We start from the raw sequence: 23,021 nt of genomic DNA, 5'->3' as shown, positions 1-23,021 counted from the left end.
TTGATCAGAGAATAGGCTGTCAGCAATGGAGCAGCAGGAAGTTGGGCAAGGAGAGGGCTTTCTATGTAAACAGAACTGCAAAATGGGCTTTTGGGTACTTAGGCTGAAAAATAATATAGTAGAGTCCCACCTGAATGTATCAGCAAGGCCAGGTGCTCCAATTCATATGTTCCCAGGCGCTGGCTGCTTCCTATGCCTGGGGCCGCAGTAGCACTGAGGGATGCAGTTGCTGACTGGGCAAAACAAATACAGGTTAAAGTTGCACATCTTGTACCTTTACTTTTGGGCTTTACGTAATGCCATTCAACTTCTTGGTCCTGTTTGAGTGTGACTAAGAAACTTCCTTCTGTGGATGACTGTTCAGGCATGCTGGAAGCTAAAATGGAACCAGGAAGACAGTAACAGTGGATTTCTGCATAACAGGGGCAGAGGTGGCCCAAAATATTTTGCTGCTGAGCAGAATGGAAATTAAATCTTACTTCAGGGCTGGCTGCCTCTTCATTAATTGAAGACAACAGTCTACTTCAATAGCATCTACCACTTCCCATCCATCAGATTCTGCTACCTAAGGCAGCCATGTCTCTCTTGCTCTCTCTCTTTGCCTGAACATGGGGCTAGCCATAACCAGGGGCAACACTTGGCTGTGTAGAAAATCTCCATTTAACATCCTCCCCATTCCTCTTTGTACTGCAGCCAAGGAGAATGAGAGCTTCTGTACATGTGCAGCATGGAAATTCAGCAGATGCTTGAAACATACAGATAAAAGCTAGAGACATAGCTGACCTTAGACCTATGATAAAGAGGTGGAGTAGTGGGGGAACTTTATTTTATTTGTTCTTTGTTTTCTTCACTTGCATGATGCTATACAAAACATTCACATTTTCATCCTCTGAGGCTACATCCACACTGCAGAAATAACCCAGTTGAATACCACTTTAGCAGCCATGGCTAAGTGCTATGGAATTCTAGGAACTGTAGTTTTGCGAGACATTTAGCCTTCTGTCTCACAGCTCTGGTGTCACAACAAACTACAGTTCCCAGAATTCCATAGCATTGAGCCATGGCACTTAAAGTCATGTCAAACTGAATTATTTCTGCAGTGCAGATGCAGCCTAAATGTGTATATCTATATAGATGTGCTTCAAGAATGGTTTTTGAAGGGCATATTCTGTTTGTAAGAACTCTGTTTCTCTGCAAATTGATTTTTAAATTAATTTTTGCAGTAAGTTCTTATAGACAGACCAGCTGTATCATAACACTTGTCAATGTGTATGTAGAAAGGATATCTAAGCAAAGGCAATTACCAAAAACATCAGAGCTAATTGATTTCATGTTCATTCTGGGATCAAGTCTGTCCCACCAACCAGGTTCCTAGTTCTCTAACTGTCCCAGTTTGGCAGGAACAATTCTGATTGATCTTCTGTTGTCCCTCTTTTCCAGCTGCTTTTAAAATATCCTGATTTATTTCAGTTACTGCAAACTAAGTTTAAATTGGTAATTACACTCAATTAACTCACCAGGCAGCAGATGAAATAATAATAATAATAATAATAATAATAATAATAATAATAATAATAGGATTTATTTATATGCCGCCTAATCACTGGAAAGGAGGGGCAGCATCTTATTCTTTCCCTTCTCTGCATACTAAAGCAAAAGCAAATTTCTGCAGCTCTCCTAGCTTGTGTATTTTTTCTTATTAATATTTGTTGCCATCTTCATCATGTTGCTTACCATGATGGTTTTTATCTATGAAAGGTTGGAGGTCACAGTCTCAGAGGGCCTACCATATGTACTCGACTATAAGTCAACCTCACATATAAGTCGAGGGCAAGCTTTGGGGCAAAATTATGGATTTTGATATGACTCGTAGATAAGTCGAGGATAAAACTTAGGGGCATGCAACAAAGGATGTTAAAGGACGAATTTACTATCTTCATACAGAAATAATAATAATAATAATAATAATAATAATAATAATAATATTTATTTGTATACCGCCCTCTGGCAAACCAATCCGGGCGGTTAACAACAGTAAAATATAAAATATGACAATTAAAAACCCTTTATCCCTCCCCCCCTTAAGACAGTATTAAATAGTATAACATATTAAAAACACAATATCAAGCATAAAAACAGCAATTAAAACTAAAAACCCTGATATCCCTCTGTTGATCCTCAACCATCACTAAGATGGGGCCACGGGAGGAATGAGGGGAATCAGGGAACCTGGGAACCTGGGCCGGGATGGTTAATCTGGAAAGGCCTGCCGGAAGAGATCCGTCTTGACCGCTTTTTTAAAGCTGTCTAATGATGTTATCTGACGGATCTCATCTGGCAGGTCGTTCCAGAGTTTGGGGGCGACAGCAGAGAACGCCCTCTGGGAGGTCACTGCAAGCCTAGATTTTAGAGGCTGCAGTAAGTTCCTCCCAGAGGACCGGAGAGCGCGGGGAGGATCGTACGGGAGGAGGCGGTCCCTGAGATAGCTTGGACCCAAGCCATTTAGGGCTTTAAAGGTGATAACCAACACCTTGTACTGGGCCCGGAAGCTGATAGGCAGCCAGTGGAGGGACCTCAAAACCGGAGTAATGTGGTCCCTCCTAGATGTACCTGACACAAGCCTGGCTGCCATGTTTTGAACCAGCTGTAATTTCCGAGTCAAGCACAGGGGTAGCCCCATGTAGAGTGCATTACAGAAGTCAAGGCGTGAGGTTACCAGTGCGTGCACAACAGTCTCGAGACTGTTTTATTCAGATCCTTCTAAGCCAATTCCTCTTGGCACTCTTTTGAGGGAAAGCACCATAGAGGTACCACCACTGCCATTTCCCCACCCAAACATTCAAAAAGACCAGAAGCAGCATCGTGGTGGAAAGAGTAGAGGGGGTTGGTGCTTCTTTTGGGTGCTTCCAGGATGAGTTAGGTTCTTACCTTTTGCCATTCTACTCAGAGAAGGAAAAGAGTTAACATACCCTACAGTGGGTTCTTGTTATCTGCTGGGGGTTGGTTCCAGGAGTCCCCACGGATAACAAAATCCATGGATACTCAAGTCTCATTAAATACAATGGCATAGTAAAATGGTGTCCATTATATAAAATAAAAAATCAAGGTTTGCTATTTGGAATTTGTACTTTTTAAAAATATTTTCAAGCCGTAGGTGCTTGAATCCATGGATAAAAAATCCATGAATAAGGAGGGCCAACTGTACTGACCCATGGATAAGTCAACCCAGCTTTTGACAAAAGTTTCTAGACTTATACATGAGTATATACAATAAATATCCTAAAGGCTGCAGATCCTTTCTGAACTTGGAGGCCATGAAGGGTTAGTACTTGGATGGGAAATTGCCAATGATTGCCAGATGCTCTAAGCTGTATTTCAGAGGAAGGAATGAGCAAAACCAACTCTGAGTATTTCTTGCTTAATAAAACCCTATGAAATTCATGGGGTCACCGTAGGTTGACAGACAACTTGAAGGCACATGCACGCTGTATAGATTGGATTTCTGGTTTAAAGATGAATCAAAATACAGTCAGGCATTTTCTCCACTCCATGAAATCCATCAAGGCAGGTCATATTTCCCTTTTTACTCTGTTATGTTTGCCTATACATGTCCCCACAGCAGCCCTGCTTCATTTGAGGCATCTACTCTCATTTTGTGGAAGCAAGAGAACAGCTCCCCCCTCCCATCATTGTCTTATGCCTGCCAAGTTTTAGTTTCCATGGTCTGACAGCTTGCTACCTTCTGACGTCAGTGCAATGGCTCAGGGGGCTTTCCAGAAGTCTGTGGGCAAGCCTTCACACACACTTGTGGAAACGTCTGAACATCTAAAGATCAAGGAGACTGGTTGGTGGATTATTGCATGGGGAGACAAAGCAACTGTGATGCCATTATCAACAATATAGAGAGCCTTAGGGTTGTGTTATAAATCCATAAAATTAGAAAAATCAGTTATTCATCCTGTAAAAACAAATCACACACACAGTGAACACCCTACAAACACAGCTTGTCCCTCCTCTATAACATTCACCTTTTGAAGAAAAAAACACTTTCCATCACATCTGGCTCTGTAAGACTGTGTGTTTGCCTCTGGCAACTATCTTATACACCTCATTGTGCAATGCATTCCTTTAGAGAACATATTTCACTTCTGTATGCAATACTGTGAACTATCACTCGGGGGCATCTGTTAATTAATGACCAAAAAGCAAACTTGGCTGATCCAAGTAGCTTCTATTCAGTTCTATCCACGCAGCAATGTCCTCACATTTCAAGTCAACCATATTAGGGATTCCAGACAGGAATCTGAGCAATGACAATGAGATTCCTTTATGAGTTGTGGGAGTAAACTGAGGCCTTCCCAATTTTGTTGGATTCCTCTTCTCATCATTGTGAGAATAGCACAGCAGAAATCAATGAAGCTGAAACACTGGTCTCTATTTACAGCTGCTCTGTGTGGACAACCACCAGAACTATAGTTTGGAACATCTTTGTGGACAGTCACACATTCTACTCTTCTCACTGCTCTTCTCTCCAGCTATGCTCATAACAAAGTTGAACCAAGTATGAAGAAGCTCTCCAAAATATCTTCTAAGTATTGTGTGATTCCTGTGTTCCCAGTTTTGTGATGACTGGTAACAGTGGTGAACCTTCATCACTGAAGGAGGCCACAGGGCAATTTCACCTGTGCCACCAGTAGCAGCATTTGCTCTCCAGATCAGGCAATGTTGTGGCATTTCAAGGCCATTTTCACTCACCCAGAAGAAGGGAGCACAAATATTTGGTTTAAAACTTGTCAACAATGTTATCAGTTATTTGCAATTAACATGGTTGACTAGGATATGTGATAATAGTGGGAAACATATTTATATTTTAATTTAAAAGATGTCTTCTTTCTCTTACAGGTGGATAGACTCAAACAGAGAAGCCATGGTTCTGGGAAGGCAAGGCAAGGTTGTTAATAAAAGCCTGACTTGGAAGTCTCTGCTCCATAGGTTCACCAAGTCGACATAATGGATATTAACCATAAGAACTATTTGTCTGTCTGTCTGTCTGTCTGTCTGTTATGCTGTGGAAATCCACTTACTTGATTGCAGAGTCACACAACTTGTTCTGTTATCTAATGGGACAAAAATAAAAACCCATCAACTACTTCTGGTACATCCCAAATACATTAGCTATATGTATGATGTATGTATTGAGTTAGAATTCACATTTATTAATTAAAAATGTGACCAAACAATATTTAGACTGAATATAATGGTGCAAGTTATTGGGAGTGATCAGCAAGTTAGCTTTAGTGTGTGTGTAAGTAAATATAAAGGCTCAATCTTTTTCACTCTGAGTTTGGTGTGAAACCAATGTTAAGGACTGCAGATCTTACCAGTCAAAGCTAACTTAAAACATTTGCTGTATGAACAGACAGGCTAAAATAATGCTGCTTCAGGTCATTTTGGAGGTATGCTGTCTAAATGACACAAACATCTTAAGAGGCCAGAAGCTGCGCCAAAGCTGCGTTCCAGTTCTTAGGACTAGAGTGTGGCTTTGGCGCAACTTTGGCCTCTTAGGTCGCATGCAGTCTTTAAATAGCATACCTCCAAAGTGACCCAAAGCAGCTTTATTTTGGCCTGTCTGTTTGGGCCCTTACTCCCTAAGTGTTGCTCTGGCCCATGATATGTGAACTTTCCTTATGCTTGTATATGCATATCCATAGTGGTCACACCACACTGATTTTTTTGTCCCACCTGGGTTGTTGTGTTTTTTTTTTTTTGGGGGGGGGGGGGGCAAAAATAATACCAATATAGAATTTCTATTTGAACATATGAGACCATGCTGCCTTTCCCTCACTTCCTGACTCCCACCTTCTAACATGTTCACATTTTGAGTTGAAGCACTGGGTTTGAACGTATTTGGCACTTTCAGCATCCAATTCTTGGGAACTATGTAGATATTTCTTAATAAATTCAGAGCACAAAACAAAGGGGGAAAGCCACTTACATCATACTTTTCCCCACCCTGTATAGAAAAGAAAGACCACCAGGCTCCCAAGAGAGGTGTTAGCCTTTTAACCTGTGGGTGGAAGCAGGTTAGCTAAAAATAATCATTACCAAAGCTAGGACTTTTCTATTATTTTATGCCCATGAAAGGACTTGGGCAGTTTCCAGGATTGTGATTTTGCAGCCCTGATTGGCTGCTATTGTGAAACTCCAGATTTGTCTTGCACAAGTCAATGCTCAAGGACTGAACCAGCATCAGAGAGGCTAAATTATACATCCAGCTATTAAGATCCAACACTATGCTTATATACTCTCCATGTGCAATGACAATGCACACAATAAGGCAACAGTGGACAAAGTGGTTTGCAATGCTGTTTATGATGCTCCAATTCCATCAAATCACACTTTTTTGGCCAAAAAAAGAAAATAAATGGGTCCAGTTGTCGTTCTTTGAAGCCTCCAGGAGTGGTGAGTCACCTATTTAATAGGTTATGGATCTTCCCCTCTACTTCTTAATATTCACACACACACACACACACACACACACACATCAGAAGTGGACTTTTGGGTTGCTTGGGTTTTCTTATTTTTCCACCCCTTCCCCATTTTGGGCTATCTGTGTGGTCCCCAGAGGATCTCAGAGGGAGATAATTGCCAATGTCCTGTAACCAGTAATCAGACAATACCTTTATTAGGCCAACCAAAAAGTAACACAATGCTATGAAGGCTTTCAGGTTCTCCAGAACCTTTCATGAGGCAAGATGATAAGCAAAGTGACAAATGGAAGCAGGGGCGTTATTAAAGTTGAAGCCACAGTGTCTCCCTTTGGTTAAATTCTTAGGTTCAAAAGTGCATAGACATTCAAGTGAAACTTTGCCTGGCATTGAAGTGGTGCCAGATTACACCTGGAATTCACCCAGTGGTTGCTGGGAAAAAGCAAAAGGCATGCAGCAGTTGGTCTCCAGGTTCTGAATATATAAAATTTATCTGCCATCCAACATGCCAATACAGTGATGTATCCATTCCCACAAAAGTGAGTTCATCCCTACAACATTCTCCAATTCATAATAGGTTTTGCTTGCATCTAGATACAAAAAGGACATAAATAGCATCTGTCCAGGTAAGTAAAAAATGGACTATTTTGCAGCTTGTGAATGCTAAGGACCAAAGTATATGTGATGTGCCTTCAAGTCACCAGTTTACTTATGATGACCCTGTGAATTACATAGGGTTTTTGTAGGCAAGGTGGTTCTCTGACATACCTTTTTCTGACATATAGAATATGGTATTCATTGGCAGTCGTCTATCCAAGTATTAATCAAGGCAGGCCCTGCTTAGCTTGCATGATCAGAAAGGGTCAGGTGCTTTTAGAGTATTTTTCATATGTCATATTTATTTGTATCTCTCTCTTTTCCCAGACCTGGGATTCAGAGCAGCTCACAACATTCAAAGAACAGTATTTAGGTACTGACCAAAGTATACCCAGGTAAAATATTGTGCACTTCCCACTGCTATAAAGTGAGATGTTTCAGGAACAGCACTATATGGAATATTTACATTTGGCACAGAGTCAGCTGGGGGACTTACAGCATTTTTGTAAAGCTGTCTTGACATAAAAATATAGAAACAAAGCACATAATGGAGAAAAACTGCAGGAATCTACAATAATAGAAGAGAATGTGTATTCGTGTGACTATCTTTGTCATGGCCCTAAAACTATGAAAACTACTGAAGCCTCCAGGAAAGTTAAAAGTGGTATGAAACTATGGACTTTATCACACAGGCCTTCTGCCTAGTCACAAGTGCATTCATGTTAGGGAGCAGAAACTTACCTGTTTGGGAGTGTTCATTATTGTGTGAGGGTACTGCTCTCTTTTTTGCATGACTGCCTTAACCTTACCTTCTTGCCCTATGTCCTACATGTCTTTGGGGTTTTTCATTTATTTATTTATTTATTTATTTATTTATTTATTTATTTATTTATTTATTTCAAATGGATTGCTTTTCTTCCTGTATGTTTTCTTCACTGTCCAGCTTTCCCACCCAGAAATAGAACTTGGAAGTATTATGGCATGGATTAGTCTGACTCCAGTATCCACTGATGTATCTTCACACTTGAGGATCTTATCTAGTGCCTTCATACTTGTGCATCCAGGTTTTAGTCTTTTCAGTCTTACTTGGAACATACCTTTGCCCAACTCAAAACTTATTGGCTCTTTCTTGCTTTTTAGAGCCAAAGCTACCATTAAGTAAAATGATGCAGCTACCTGAAGCAACAAATCTGACAGAGAGACAACAATGGCAGACTGCATGTATTCCTCCTTTGCCACCAAGCCATTCCTCTCAATTGGGGACATCATGTCCTGCATGCCTAAAACTAGCCTGCTGCCTGAAGTGTTTTAGAGGACACTATTCCATTGCCAATATTTAAATAAGAGTTAACCCCTGGGCCATTGGATTTTTGTATGTGAAATGGAGGCGGGTATCTTGTTTTTTTCTCCAACAGAAAAATGTCTTGTGCTGATCTTGTCTCTCCTAAACCATACGCAATTGTTCTTTCCCTTCTTTACCTTTGTTTATTCAGAGGAATAGCTGCTTTATTCAGGAAGAAACTTTCCTGAATCTTGCCTAGTTTCATGGAATCATGGAATCATTAGTTTCCATCAGCTGATAAATTTGGAGCATTAAGCCAGCAATTTGTTGAGCATAAAGGTTGCTCAGCATGTGGGCTGGGAATAATGGAAGTTGCAATCCACATAGCTGGCAAGCACTGGTTTGAGGAAAGCTGTGCTAGAGTATTCTAAGCACAAACCCAAATGAATTTGTGCCTTATTGGAAAAATAAACATGAAGGTTAGGAGGTCTACTGACCATTTATGCCAGTGCTTGTCTTTTGACCAAAAAAAGGAGATTACAGATTTTTAAGGTTTGCTGCCCAATGGCAAGATGAATGTTAATTCCTTTTCCAGAGTTTGGAGGGGAAAATACATTGGACTACAGCTCCCAGAATACCCCAGCCAGCATGGCCAGTGAGAGTTGTGAGCCACAAACTTTACTTTCCCCAGATCTACTTTCTCTACCATTAGGACAGAAAAGAATAACTTACTGTGTTCAGTGGTTGTGGTCATGATAAATGTATCCTGATTTCTTTGGGACCTCAGCCCCAATCTTTGCTCAGCTTCTGTACCAATCATCTGAGTTCTTTGATACCTTTGTGCTTTCATCCTGGTTCTTTGCTACTTCAGTGATAGTCAAGGTGAGATGATAACAGTAGAAGTAAAATGCTTTCCTACCTAGCATCAGTGCTGAAAACTGGCTCAAAAGTGTCACCAAGTGTCTGAAAAACAACATTTCTGAATGGCACTGTTGCCTGTCTTGGCTGGTCCTGTTCTTGGTCGTTGCAGTATTGGCAAAGGTCTGCCCTGCCTTTGCCTTGCCATTGTTGTGTTTCTGGAATGTTGGCTTAACCCTTCCTCTTTGATAACAGGATATCCCTGTGAAGGAATATGTTGCATCTCAGCAGGGCCTTATCCTGTCTAAATATTAATTGAGTAAATCAAAAGAAAGCTAAACATGGGCTTGGAAATGGCACAGTCTTAAGAGGCTTCCTGAGAAAGAGCAGGATGGAATACCACAAACATCTTCATGATGGCCACAAGCTACAAAGTAGAAAGATGAGGCATTCTGCCACCAGTATCCAGCACAGCAAACTTTGCTGCACAACTAAGATATGTTAATGTGAATTAGTGGTAAGTATTATTATTATTTTGCATTTCCCTTGCTATATTTATGTCTATTTAGAGATGGAATTACCTGGGGGTCAACAGGATCACAAATTGTTTGAAAGAATTCTTATCAATGTAATTAATTTTTTTTCCAACAATCCCAGCTGTAATAGTTGTTTTATGGTAGCGATTGTGGGTAGTTCAAAATGTATCAAGATGTGCTTTTTAAAAGCTTCCATCCAAGTGTTTTTAAAGTGTCCCTAATATCTATTTTATAAATTTATGAATGAGATTTGTATTCTTTCTGCCAAAAATGGTTCTGAAGGTGAATCACTTGGTAGTTTAAATAACACCAAAATAAGATTAATTATTAAAACAATAAAATCTGAATCACAAATTTAGAACAATTAACAACACAACCTAAAAAAAAAACCTTTGGGTTTGGTACAGATGAGGGATGGGGGCTGTTATCAATAGCATACCTTGGTATTTGTTTATTGATTTACAATGTTGTTTTGTACTGTTTTATCAGTACATACATACATACTTCAACCTGGAACCTTAAGGATAAGAATCAGTTATAAAAGTAAACCAATCATAAACAAACAGGTTCATGGTATTGTAATGTGTGAAAGGGTCTCTTTGGTAGTGACTCCTAGAACTGTATCGCACGGGCCCTAGAACGGGCTCATCATGTTCCAAAAAGGGACATGACAAGAACGAGATGGGGCTAAGAATGGATCTTATCACACAGGGGAATGCCGCCGCTGCCACCAGACATTCCCATCGCGTTTTACATCTGTCCCATAGGGGGTGGTTTTTGAGAACACGATGGGAATGTCTGGCAGCAGCTGCGGCCTTCCTCTGTGCGCTAAGATCCATTCTTAGCCCCAATCCTGTTCTCATCACACCCCTTTTTTGGAACGCAACGAGCTCATTCTAGGGCCTGTGCGATGAAGTTCCTAGATGATATTTCCTGCTCTCTGAGGCAATGGCATCCCTACTTCACCATACAGAATAGTTAGTAATTTTTTTTCTACTAATGTTGCGCACTCTCAGTTCCTCAGGGAAGAACCTATTGCAGTCACAGAGAACTAAACTGACAACCACTTCCCACAGGACATTCTCTGCTACCACTCCAAAAATCTGGAACGATTTGCCGGATGAGATCCGCCATCTAACATCTTTGGAGGCCTTTAAGAAGGCAATAAAAATGGATCTCTTCCAGCGGGCCTTCCCAAACTGACCCCCTAATCACACTCTCCATTTGCTTAAACTTGTTCCCTTCAAACTGATCTGTTTTTCTGATTGATTTTATCGCCCAGTGTTCAAGAACTCCTTTTAATGTTAATTTTAGGGATGGGAGGGAGTGGGAATTGGGAGCTCATTGTATTTTTATCTATTGTTCTATGTTTTTGATTTTATTGTTCTTTCTTTTGTATGCTGTTACCCACCTCAATCCAATACAGGGAGAGGCGGGATATAAATTATTATTATTTTTATTAAATCATAAGTCCAGTATATCACTGAATGTAATGGTAATAGTTGTGACCTAAACAACAAGCAAAATTAAAATTGTATATTTAAATTATAATACCACATGCACAGTCTAAATATATGTATATGTCGATTGTATCATTTGGTTAAAGTGAAAATTTGATAAGATGTGATGTTTTAAAGAAAAATTTTAAAGAATATTTTTTAAAAAAATAATAAATTTTTAAATTTTGTAAAGTGACAAATTTCTCTTCCAACTGAGCCTCGCCCCACTCAGACTATGCCTGGCATTTTAAAGAGACACATCTGAACACATAGTTTTTTGTGGGGGTTTTGGGCTATGTGTCCATGTTCTAGAAGAGTTGCTTCCTGATGTTTCACCAGCATCTGTGGCTGGCATCATCAGAGAATGCTTGCCTGGAAAAGAGTTGGGTATACAGTATATATACTGTGTCACCCTGGGAAAGGAGGAGTGATTTGCATGTATATTGTTTTGTTGCTAATGGCAGGGTGAAGACTCAACAAATGCAAATGAGAAATCTCCCAGGGTCAGGAGCTTCCCAGTAGACAATGAGCACTAATCAAGCAGACATTAATCTTCCCTTGCATATCCTCCCACCCTGAGGTCTGCCATTAGCAACAAAATCTTTGTAAAATGAAGCAGACTGTGCAATGACTAGAGTGTCGCTGGCGGAAACATTGACTTTTGCCCAACAAGACACTCCATAGAAACTTTTTGGGTTCCTATGGAGTGGCAATAGATGCAGCAAAGAATTCTTTTTATGCTACATGTATTGCAACTGCAAAGTCTTGTCCAGCAGAGCTGTTCAGGGTGGTTAAAGAGCTAACTCAATTGCCTCCCACCCTGAACCTGTTAGTGGGATCAACTATGGCCTGCTGTGATGCGTTTCATGATTTTTTCATAGATAAAATCTCTCGGATAAGAGTTGATCTGGATGCGGGCATTATAACAGGAACTGTAAGAGAGATGTCCAGTGACTCCGTGGACTATGTTAAACTGGATCATTTGAGTTTGTAAATACCGATGAAGTGGACAAGCTTCTTGGAAGCATAAGGAGGACAACATGTCCTCTCAATCCTTGCCCATAATGGTTGACTGCCCAGGGTGGGGATGCAATGAAAACATTACTGCAATCCATAATTAATATATCTTTCAGGGAGGGAAAATTTCCATCAAAATTAAAACAGGCAGTGGTTAAACTGGTCTTAAAGAAACCCTCCCTGGACCCCCTGGTGAGAAATAATTATAGACCTGTCTCCCTCTTACCATTCTTGGGCAAAGTGATTGAGAGGGCAGTTGCCTTCTAGCTCCAGGCTGTCTTGGATGAAGCTGATTATCTGGACCCATTTCAAACTAGCTTCAGGACAGGATACGGAGTTGAGATCACCATGGTCGCCTTAGTCAATGATCTCCATCCAGGCATCGACAGGGGAAGTGTGACCCTGTTGGTGCTCTTGGACATCTCAGCAGCCTTCAATACCATTGACCATGGTATCCTTCTGGAACACCTGAGGGAATTGGGAATTGGAAGGTCCCCTCCTAACTCTCAGGTAGACTCCAGATGTTGATGCTAGGGGACAGCTGCTCTTCTAAAAGAGAGCTGACATCTGGTATCCCTCAGGGCGCCATTCTGTCCCCCATGCTATTTAACATTTACATGAAGCCGCTGGGTGAGATCATCTGGAGACATGGGGCGTGGTGTTATCAGTATGCTGACACCCAAATTTATTTCTCTATGTCCCCAACTGCTACAGTGAATAAGGATGGCATCTCTCCTCTGGATGCCTGCCTTGGGTCGGTAATGGGCTGGATGAGGGAAAACAAACTCAAGCTGAATCCAGAGAAAATGGAGGTACTTGCAATAGGTACCCCAAATCCGAGGATGGAGATTTGCCAACCAGTCCTCAATGGGGTAACACGTCCCCTAAAGGAGAAGTTTGCAGTTTGGGAGTACTCCTGGACTCATTGCTGCAGTTGTCATCTCAAGTGGATGCTTGGCTTCAACTCCGGTTGATACACCAACTGTGCCCCTACCTGGACCAAAAGGACCTTGAAACAGTGGTACATGCACTGGTAATCTCTCAATTAGATTCCTGTAATGCACTCTACATGGGGCTACCCTTGTACCAAGTTCAGAAGTTTCAAATGGTTCAAAATGCGGCAGCCAGATTGGTCACCAGTAAATCTAGGTTTGACCATATAACACCTGTACTAAAATCTCTTCACTGGCTGCCGATCAGCTTCCGGGCACAGTACAAGGTATTGGTTATTACCTTTACAGCCCTACATGGCTTGGGCCCCAGTTACCTGCAGGAACACCTCTCCCTACATAATCTGCCCCACACTCTCATAACATCAGGGAAGAATGTACTAGGATATTATAGGACTAGATTAAAAACCACTTCCCATAGAGTGTACACTGCTGTGGCTCCTCAGCTATGGAATAGCCTACAAGAAGAGATTCGGCGAGCCTACCCACTCAATCCTACATAGGGTCTGTCGGACTGAAAAATCAATGTTTTCACTTATGGCTATGATTGTCTGATTATTGCATGATTAGAACTGAATGATGAGATGATAATTTAGTTTTTATTGAATTAATAGTAATTTTAATATTTCATTGAGTGTATTTATGTATTACATAATAGTATTTTGTTGATCTAATTGCATGTGTATTATAGTTTTTATTGATGTAATCCTGCCTCGATTATTTATCTGTAATAAATAAATATTATTATTATTATTATTATTATTATTATTATTATTATTACCATCATCTCACTGACTCTCATGAAATGTTGAAAGGTATAAAAAATGTGAACCTTCAAGGTTGGTGAAATTATTTATCTGAAATACAACTCCCAGAATACCCTAGTGAGTATCACCAATTGCCATTCTGGCTGGGGAAATTCTAGCCATTTTGGTCCCCAAAAGTAACTTGTCCAACCTCGGGTTGAGCACCCTGTGCTGTTGCACTTCATGCAAGAAGATATCTTGGGCTGGGCTCAAAGTAAACATTCAACAAGGCTGGTTTGCTCTTTTCTGAATGGAGTGGAAAGGTGCCCCTGGAAAGCCAAGAAAGACTTGTGTCTGGCACTGAATATCTGGTCAGATCTCATCCAATTATTATTAGCTCTTTTAAAAATAAAATCCAGTAAAAAAAACAAAATCTTTCAAAAATTCCCTGTGCAGTAGCAAGTTGGCTCACAGATGCTAAGAGGGGCCCTCCCATCCAATGAGAGTCTCTGCAAGGAGTGTGTATTTTTCTCTTTCCTTCTTAATAGGTCTCTAGAGGAGCAGGGAGGAGGCAGAGAGACTACAGGAAGATGATGACTGCATCTATTTCCATCAAGCCATGGTGGACATGCCACTTAATGTTTCCAGTCAAGAGAACAATATTAAAGGAAAAGACAGGAGAGACACAGGCAGAAAATTTAAGGGAAGGTATTTCCATAGACGTCTGTCCTTGGAAAAGAAAAAAAGAAGGGGATCAAGGGGTCAAATGACAGGAAGAGTCAATGTAAAAATGGCATCTCATATCACTTGGAGCATTTCTCAAAAGTTAACTTACTTGCTTGGATTTGAGTCATAGTTTTTCCCAGGTCAGGTGACAGGGAAGCACAAAGATAGGTGGTTTTATTGTCTCTTTGGCGCCAGTTAGAGGTGGGTGGGGTCTGTCTGGTGTTAATTAAGGGAAGAATCTGATCCAAAGAAATTCAGTGGAGGACTGTCATCTCCCTCTCCCAAGATGACAAGTCTGCAAATCCAGAAACAAATATTGTGCCTTTGCAGGATAGATAAACTGATTTTATGAAACATGACCATATATCAGACTAAGGATATACATATGTGAGAGTGTAATCAATGGTGTGTGTGTGTGTATCTATCTATCTATCTATCTATCTATCTATCTATCTATCTATCTATATCTTCATGGTCTGCGAATCATACAAATGGGTGCACCTGCGCAGTGCTGCTCGGAAACTTCTGGAATCCCTTATAAGTCCCCTGCCTTTCTGCTCTTTCCCCAGTTCCTTCTTTCTGCCACATTGACTGCTTTAGGAACTTTGCTACTGGAATACACTTTTATTCTCTGGAAATCTTGACCTCGGCTTGCTTGACCATTCTCAATTCTGACCCCCCCCCCCCCATGTGTTGTTGACCAATCTGTACATTCTTCGACTTCGATTTGAATTCTGATTCAGCTTATGATGTCTCCGGCTCCGTTCAAAAAGTGTGATGTGTGTGGTGGTAAGATCCCCAGACAGGATCCCCACTTTTCATGCCTTCTCTGCCTGGGTGAGGGTCACAACACTAAGACTTGTGCCCTCTGCAAATCTTTGACTCCCCAGGCCAGAAAAAAATCGAGACTCTTGCCTCAAGGCTACCTTGTACCAGCAGGCTCTCCTCCCTCCGTCAGCCTCCCACTCCGCTTCTGCACCCGCGGCATTGGTGTCTGTGCCTATGGCTTCTGTTTCTGTGGCCCAGAGCTCCTCCACTGAGCCTAGTGCCACCGCCATCTTGGTCCCTGAAAGGGATGTCTGAATGAGCCCACCTGAAGTCCAAGTCTAAGTCCTCCAAAAAGGACAAGACTAAGCACAAGGACTCGAGCTTCAAGAAGGATTCGGCCCATGACAAGGATTTGAGCTCCCTAAAGGAATCGAGCTCTAAATCCTCCTCTAAAAAGAGGCCTTTGGATTCAGGAGAGGGTTCTCCTCACAGCTCTTCCCACTCCAAGAAAGCCCAAACCAAGACTCCTGAGGGCACTCAGTTGTCTTCCAAGGACCATGCCACCTCTTCAGTACCTAGACGAGGCTCGTCAGTACCAGCTGAACCTGAATCTCTCCAGGCTTGCTGAACGCCGGTTTCAGCTTCGGTCTCTCCTCCTCCTGCTACTCTGACCTTTCACCAGATCTCTAATGACAAGGACGACACTGTTATCCCATACAAGGCTCTTCTCAGGGTTGACAGTCTCCCACACCTGTTCCTCAGGTTCAAATCCACTAAGCACAGGTTCACCAGGCTCCTCGGGTTCTTCAACAGGAAGAATCCAACTATGACAGTGAGACGGGCAGGTATTACGTGTCTGTCAGTCACAACACCATCCGTCGTCACTTTGGCCAAAAACCCACTGTAACACCAATGACTTTGGTACCCTCTGCATCTTCGATACTGAGGTCTCATCCCACTGTGGTTGCCTCTACCCAGACATTACCCTTGTATTCTCAGGCAGTGATTGCTGATGACGTCTTGGAGTCAGACCATGATGTGTCCCAACATGGCGAGTCTCGTGCTTCACGCGCTGAGTCGGGCTCCTCGGATGAGGGCGCCCAACACTCCTCCCAGGAGCTTTTTCAACCAGGTGCTTCGTCTCCCACTGATGACGTCCATTCCTTAGCGGAGCATATCATCAAGATGGGTAACATGCTGGATCTTCAGATCACTTATATGGAGGATGATGCCACCGACCCTATCAAGAGGCGGGTCCATGGCAAGGTTCCGACGCCAGCTTCCATTCCTTTGCTGCCTTTGTTGGAAAAGATAGCCAAACGCTCCTGGGACGCACTGGCTTCTGTGGTGCCCACGACCAGGAAGATTGAATTCTTATATAGGATTTCTCCATGCTAATCTTCTTGGCTGTTTGCCCATCCCAAACACAACTCTACGATTGTTGAAGGGTCTCAGCAATCCTTCACACTGAAGACTTCCATGTCTCCTGCTGACCGGGAGGCTAAAAAGGTTGATGGCCTGGCAAAGAAAGCCTATGCCTCTTCTGTTCTTGGACTCAAAGTGGCCAATTATAATGCCTGTATGGGGGCCTACATACAGTTTTTGATGTTAAGGATCTCCCCTATTATTCCCGACTTCCGGATGACAGTTAGGCCGTCCTGGTGGAGATCAGAGACGAGGCACACTCTATTGGGGGCTGGCTAGTAACCTCAGCCCGACACTCCACTGACTGTTCTGCTAAATCCGTGGCGGCTGCCATCGCCTTGAAGAGACACACGTGGCTTCCTTCTTTGGACCTGAACCTGAACGTGAAGGCCACCATTGAGGACATGCCATTCAACGATGCCAGCTTGTTCAATCATGAGACAGATGAGCGCCTCAACTTCAAATACCGCATGAAGGCAGTTGAGGAAAAACATGGTATATCCATGCCTTCTCAGACCACCTTTCGGAAGCATTATGGAGATCAGCAACAGTGGTATGGCTAGGGCCAACGGCCCTTTCAACAAGACCGGCAATACCAGCAACAGGAGCACCAGAGATAGAGCTACAATCCTCTTCTTCTTCTGGCCACCACCAGCCCCTTGTTCAGTACCGTAAGAACTACCGTAAACAGGATACCGACCAGGGCAAGAAGAGATCCTGAAGGGTCACTGCATGCTCCGTTGTCTCCACCAGGTCCTCTTTTCTCGACATTTTGAGGCCCTTCTCCTGGGCCACTGTGACTTCCGACTCTTGGATCCTTGACATCATCTGTAAGGGTTATGCCCTTGAGTTCGAACAGCTCCCTCCAACTGGAGCTGTTCTTTCCAACCTCCCCGCCCTTCAGACACCCTTCTCAACGAAGTGTGCACTCTTTTAGCAAAAGGCGCAATTTCACCCATGGATCCTTCACAAGCCCCTAGATGTTTTTTTCTCCAGATATTTTACAGTCCTCAAAACCGATGGTGGCCTTAGACCCATTTTAGACCTGCGACTCTTGGACTCCTATTTGGTCTACCATCGATTCCGCATGGTAACTCTCGCCTCTATTCTGCCCTTTTTACACCAGGGCCTGTGGTTCGCGATGATCAACTTGAAGGATGCATACTTCCACATGGGGATTTGGGAGAGTCATTGGAGGTTCCTGTCCTTTGCTGTCGGTTCCGACATGTACCAATACAATGTCCTTCCCTTCGGCCTCTCCACAGCTCCAAGGGTCTTCACCAAATGCATGGCTCCAGTGGTGGCTTATCTTCACCAATGAGGGTCCAGAGTCTTCCCATACCTGGACGACGACTGGCTCCTCACGGCCTCCTCCAAGGATGAATTACAGAGAGAGGTCGACTTCGCCTCGTCACTCCTCTTGTCCCTCGGGCTCCTGGTGAACTTGGAGAAAACACATCTCATCTCAATCAAGCAGATCAGGTTCATCGGCACCATCCTCGACTCTGAAGAATGTGTCGCCTATCTGCCTCCGGACCTTTTCCAAGCTCTTTGCACTGCGGTCAGGAGTTGTCTCGCTCACAGACAAGTGAGGGCCAGTGATGTTAAAATAGCCATGGACACATGGCCTCCACGACAATCTTGACTCCGTGGGCAAGGCTACGGTTTCGGCCCCTCCAGTCATGGCTCCTGTCGGACTTCAATGCTATGATGGACCCTCCATCCAAGTAGATCACAGTTCCGAGGCCAGTTTCTCGCTCGCTCCGCTGGTGGCTCGACTCTCAGAAGTTTTTGTTGGCATGTCTTTTTCACCGTCTCAGCCTCAAGTCACCCTAACCACGGATGCATTCATGGAGGGTTGAGGAGCCCACTCCTCAATCCTCTTCATCAAAGACAAGTAGTCCCTGGACGAACAGACTCTTCACATCAATGCCCTAGAGATGCTTGCCGTGGAAAAGGCCCTGAGAGCTCAACATCATGCTCTGCATCTGGGAGTGGTGCATTCCGAGAAGGATTCTGCTCCAAGCAATCCACTTGCCAGGAAAAGAGAACAACTTGGTCGACCAGTTCAGCAGGTCTTCCACTGCTTGCCACAAGTGGATGCTCCGTCTTGAGATGGTCAATGACCTCTTCAGTCGGTGGGGAACCCCACAGATCGACCTCTTCATGACCGCTCTCAATAGCCACTATCCCCAGTTCTGTTCTCGATCGTGCAATGACAACTCCCTCAGAGACACGTTCATCTTCACTTGGTCAGGAGAGATGCTTTACACCTTCCCTCCATTCCCACTGATTACCAGGGTGGTGTCCAAGATGACAACAGACCACTCGGATGCCATCCTAATCACCCCTTAGTGGCCAAGACAACCGTGGTTCCCTTCCCTGCTCCACTTCTCCCAGGTGGACTTTCTCCAACTCGAATTCCAACCAGATCTCCTCACTTTCCAGGATGGCCGGTTCGACATCCGGACATCACAATCTACCGATGGTGGCGTGGAGGCTCCGTCCCTAGACTCTCTCTCTCTCCCTCGGTACGTATGGTGATCCTGGCAGCCCAGAAGTCAGCCACCAAGAAATCCTACGCTTCCAAATGGAAGAAATTTGCTGATTTTCCCTCTGCAAGAGACCTCTCTCCATCCTGGGTGTTGACATCGGTGGTGCTGGAGTTCCTGATGACACTTCTGGATTCGAGGCTGTGCCTCACCTCCATCAAGTGTTATCTTTCTGCCATCTGCTCCCATTATCAGTTTGATGGCAAGCCTTCTTTTTTCAGGGACCCTCTGGTGAAAAGTTTCCTGAAAGGTTGCAACAACCTCCATCCTCCAGTCTCGGTAGCAACACCTGCTTGGAGTCTGGATGCTGTGCTATCTTGTTTGCAATCCAAGCCTTTCGAGCCCATGGCCACAGCTGATTTGAGGCTGCTGACAGCCTTCCTTGTGGCCATCACTTCTGCTCACCATGCCGGCAAACTCTGTGCCTTGCAGAGGGATCAACCTTTCCTTAGATTCCATAAGGATAAGGTTGTCCTCTGTACCAACATTACCTTTTTGCCTAAGGCGGTGTCACCCTTTCATATGTGTCAGGGCATTGTTTTACCAACCTTGGCCTCGAACCTGACCACCGATACCGAACGTCATTTGCACACCTTGGCTGTTAGGAGGGCTTTGGCCTTCTATTTGGACAGAACTACAAGTTCGAGCCATTCCGAGAGACTGTTCCAGTGCTATTCAGAACCGAAAAAGGGACTGCCTGTTACCGTGCAGAGGCTTTCCAAATGGGTGGCTGGTACCATCCACCTCTGCTGTGAACTGTCGGGTAGACCTCTCCCTGACAGGGTTCGGTCCCACACAACTAGGGTGGTAGTGACATCCTCCGCCTTTTTTAAAAAAAATAATTTTTATTGAAATTTAAAATTATACATTATACATTTGACTGGGGTCCCCTTGGATGATGTCTGTAAAGCTGCTGTTTGGTCCCAGCCCTTGACTTTCATCAAACATTATAGGCTGGACACCAGGGCCAAACAGGATGCAGTCTTTGAGAGGGCAGTGTTAGTTTCAGGTTTACATTGATTTTGCATTGCATTCTCTTGTTGGCTTTATTGTGTTCCAAGTTATTTCTGCCTTGAAACTGCTTTTTACATGCTTGACAATGGCACCTTGGTCAATGCCTTTGTGTTATTTATAAACTGTTATCAACGAGTGTCTCAATTGCCAGAACTGGCATGATTTACAAGATTGACATGGTTTACACATGTGCCTTATGACTTGAACATGTTTGAAAATGTGACCCTATTATTGTTGATGCTTTAAAGTACTATTTACTTAATAACAGCAAACACAGCTTTAGTTCAAAGATCTTTATTGTGTTATTTAATAAACACAGCTCCATTTGAACCTAACTTTGGTGTCATGACACTCCCTCCGCCACTGACCTAAGCTTGTCAGTCTAACCCATTTCATAGAATCATAGAGTTGGAAGAGACCGCATAGGCTATCCAGTCCTTTTGTATGATTTACAGAACCATGAAGAAGAACAGGTTACTCACCTGTAATGGTATTTCTGCGAATGGTCATCTGTGAATACATACAAATCCCACCCATCCTCCCCTCAGTGTCTTGCTCAACGTTGGCTCACTCCTATTTCGCTTATGTGGCATAAAATTCGAAACTGGGGAAAGAGTGGGAAGGCAGGGGACTTACAAGGGATGGGCGGAGCTACCGCCAAAAAGTTGCAAAGTTAACTTTGCCCAGTGATTCCAGAAGTTTCCGAGCAGCACTGCGCAGGCGCAGTACAACCCATTTGTATGTATTCACAGATGACCACTCGAAGAAATACCATTACAGGTGAATAATCTGTCCATATATGCCACTGATTACATTCTCACATAGCTGTATTAAGTCCTTACATGGAAATTAAATGTGAATCCAATTAGAGATAAGACTACAAGTCAAAGTAAAAATATTTTCGCTACTTATGCTTCCAATTGTGGGAAGGCTGTCATCCCCATGTTTATACATAAGTTGAGCTGAACAACAGCTTTTGAGTCTTCCTCAAGTATACCATTCCCCTGCTTGAAATGAACTATGGCTTTTATCCTTGGTCTGAAGAAATGGTTCTCAGCCACTTGTCTTCTAGAAGTTCTTGAATTCAACTCCAGGAATCCCTGTCCACAGGCCAAGCTGGTTGAGGCTCCTGGGAGCTGAAGTCCAAAACACCAGAAGGACCAAAGGACTAGTCTGAAAGGACTAGTCTGAAAGGAATTTGAATGCCTTTTTGACTCCATCATGGCAGCAGAGGTGGTATGAACAAGATTCACAGAATGATGCTCTTCTCTTGAGTTGCCTTAAATGTAAAATATTCACAGATTCTAACAATCATGGGGGCTATATATATATGAGCAGCCCCTTTTTGCCCCAAATGGAGGTAGTGGCAACCGCACGCCACGACTTCCAAACAGCTTCATTTATATACTGCTTTATACTGAACTAACAGTGTCTAAGCAGTTTACAACGGTAAGGGAGGGAACAAAAAGAAGCAGCTTCTTCTTGCTCCCTGAACGGGGTGTCATAGGTGCAGCAGCGCCCCAATGATGCACTGGTACGTGCCACAATGATGCCCTGCCAGTGGCAGTAGGGCTTCGAGCTTGCGGACACTCAGCCTTCGCCCTGCCCACAGGCTGGTGCTTTCCCAGAAATCTTGTGTGTGGCACCTTCAGCAGTGGACTTCTAGATAAACAAATCTTTTTTTTGATTCAATACAAGAAAGCCCTTTGAAGAAGCAAGAGAAACCTTGCTCAGTCTGATGCCCTTCAAGTTCTTTGGATTGTAACTGTCATTATTCCCAGCCACCATTGCCAATCAACAGTCCAAAACATCTGGAAGATAGTAGGTTTGACTGGGTACCACACCTGAACTGTGTGTGAGAAAGAGAAGAAAGGGCAGAAGAGAAAGAAATGTTTGGAGATGATGGGAGGCAATTTAGGAAGCTTCAGTCCAGAGATCAGGATTGGTGAAAATGCAGCTCTTCAGAACTGGTTAGACTGCATTTTCTATGAGCTTTAGCCAGAAAATGATGTAGAAAGATGGGAGTTACAGTCCAACAAGATCTTCTCTCTGTTGCTTCCTTTGCACTTGGGGAGTGCCCTTGCCTCCTGGACTGCTGTGCGGAGCTGTTTGTTTTGCTGCCGGGCGGTTTCCTGGGTTGTGAGAGGTGTGCAACTGCGCACCAGCCCAGGAGCCGCCCACGGACTGCTTTCCGGACTCCACCTCAGCGCACTTATGCAGCTGCGCAGTTGCACACATCTGTGACTGTGCGGAAGGCAGGGGAGACGAACCTGCGCCAGCTACCTGGCAGAGAATGATTGCAGTATCTTCTCTCTGCCTTCATTGTTGTACTGTGGTGGGAGGTGGAGGGTATGGATGTGGGGACTGCTTTGGCTGGGGAGGCAGAGGGTAGTTCTCTCGGTACGAGCGGGGCTCCTATTGAGGTAGTGTGGGGCAGGGGGAGGTATGGCGGTAGGAGAGTGGATCAGCGTTACAGGGGAAGGCGAGATCGATGCTTAATATATCCCTCTTCTATCCAAAGAGATCTGAGGGTCATTCCAACCGTACCACAAACCCTGTCTCT

This window comes from Sceloporus occidentalis, unplaced genomic scaffold (assembly GCF_023333645.1).
Source record: "Sceloporus occidentalis isolate IW3139 unplaced genomic scaffold, rSceOcc1.0.p SCAF_2, whole genome shotgun sequence".
Classification (NCBI taxonomy): domain Eukaryota; kingdom Metazoa; phylum Chordata; class Lepidosauria; order Squamata; family Phrynosomatidae; genus Sceloporus; species Sceloporus occidentalis.
Note: the sequence above shows the minus strand (reverse complement) of the source record.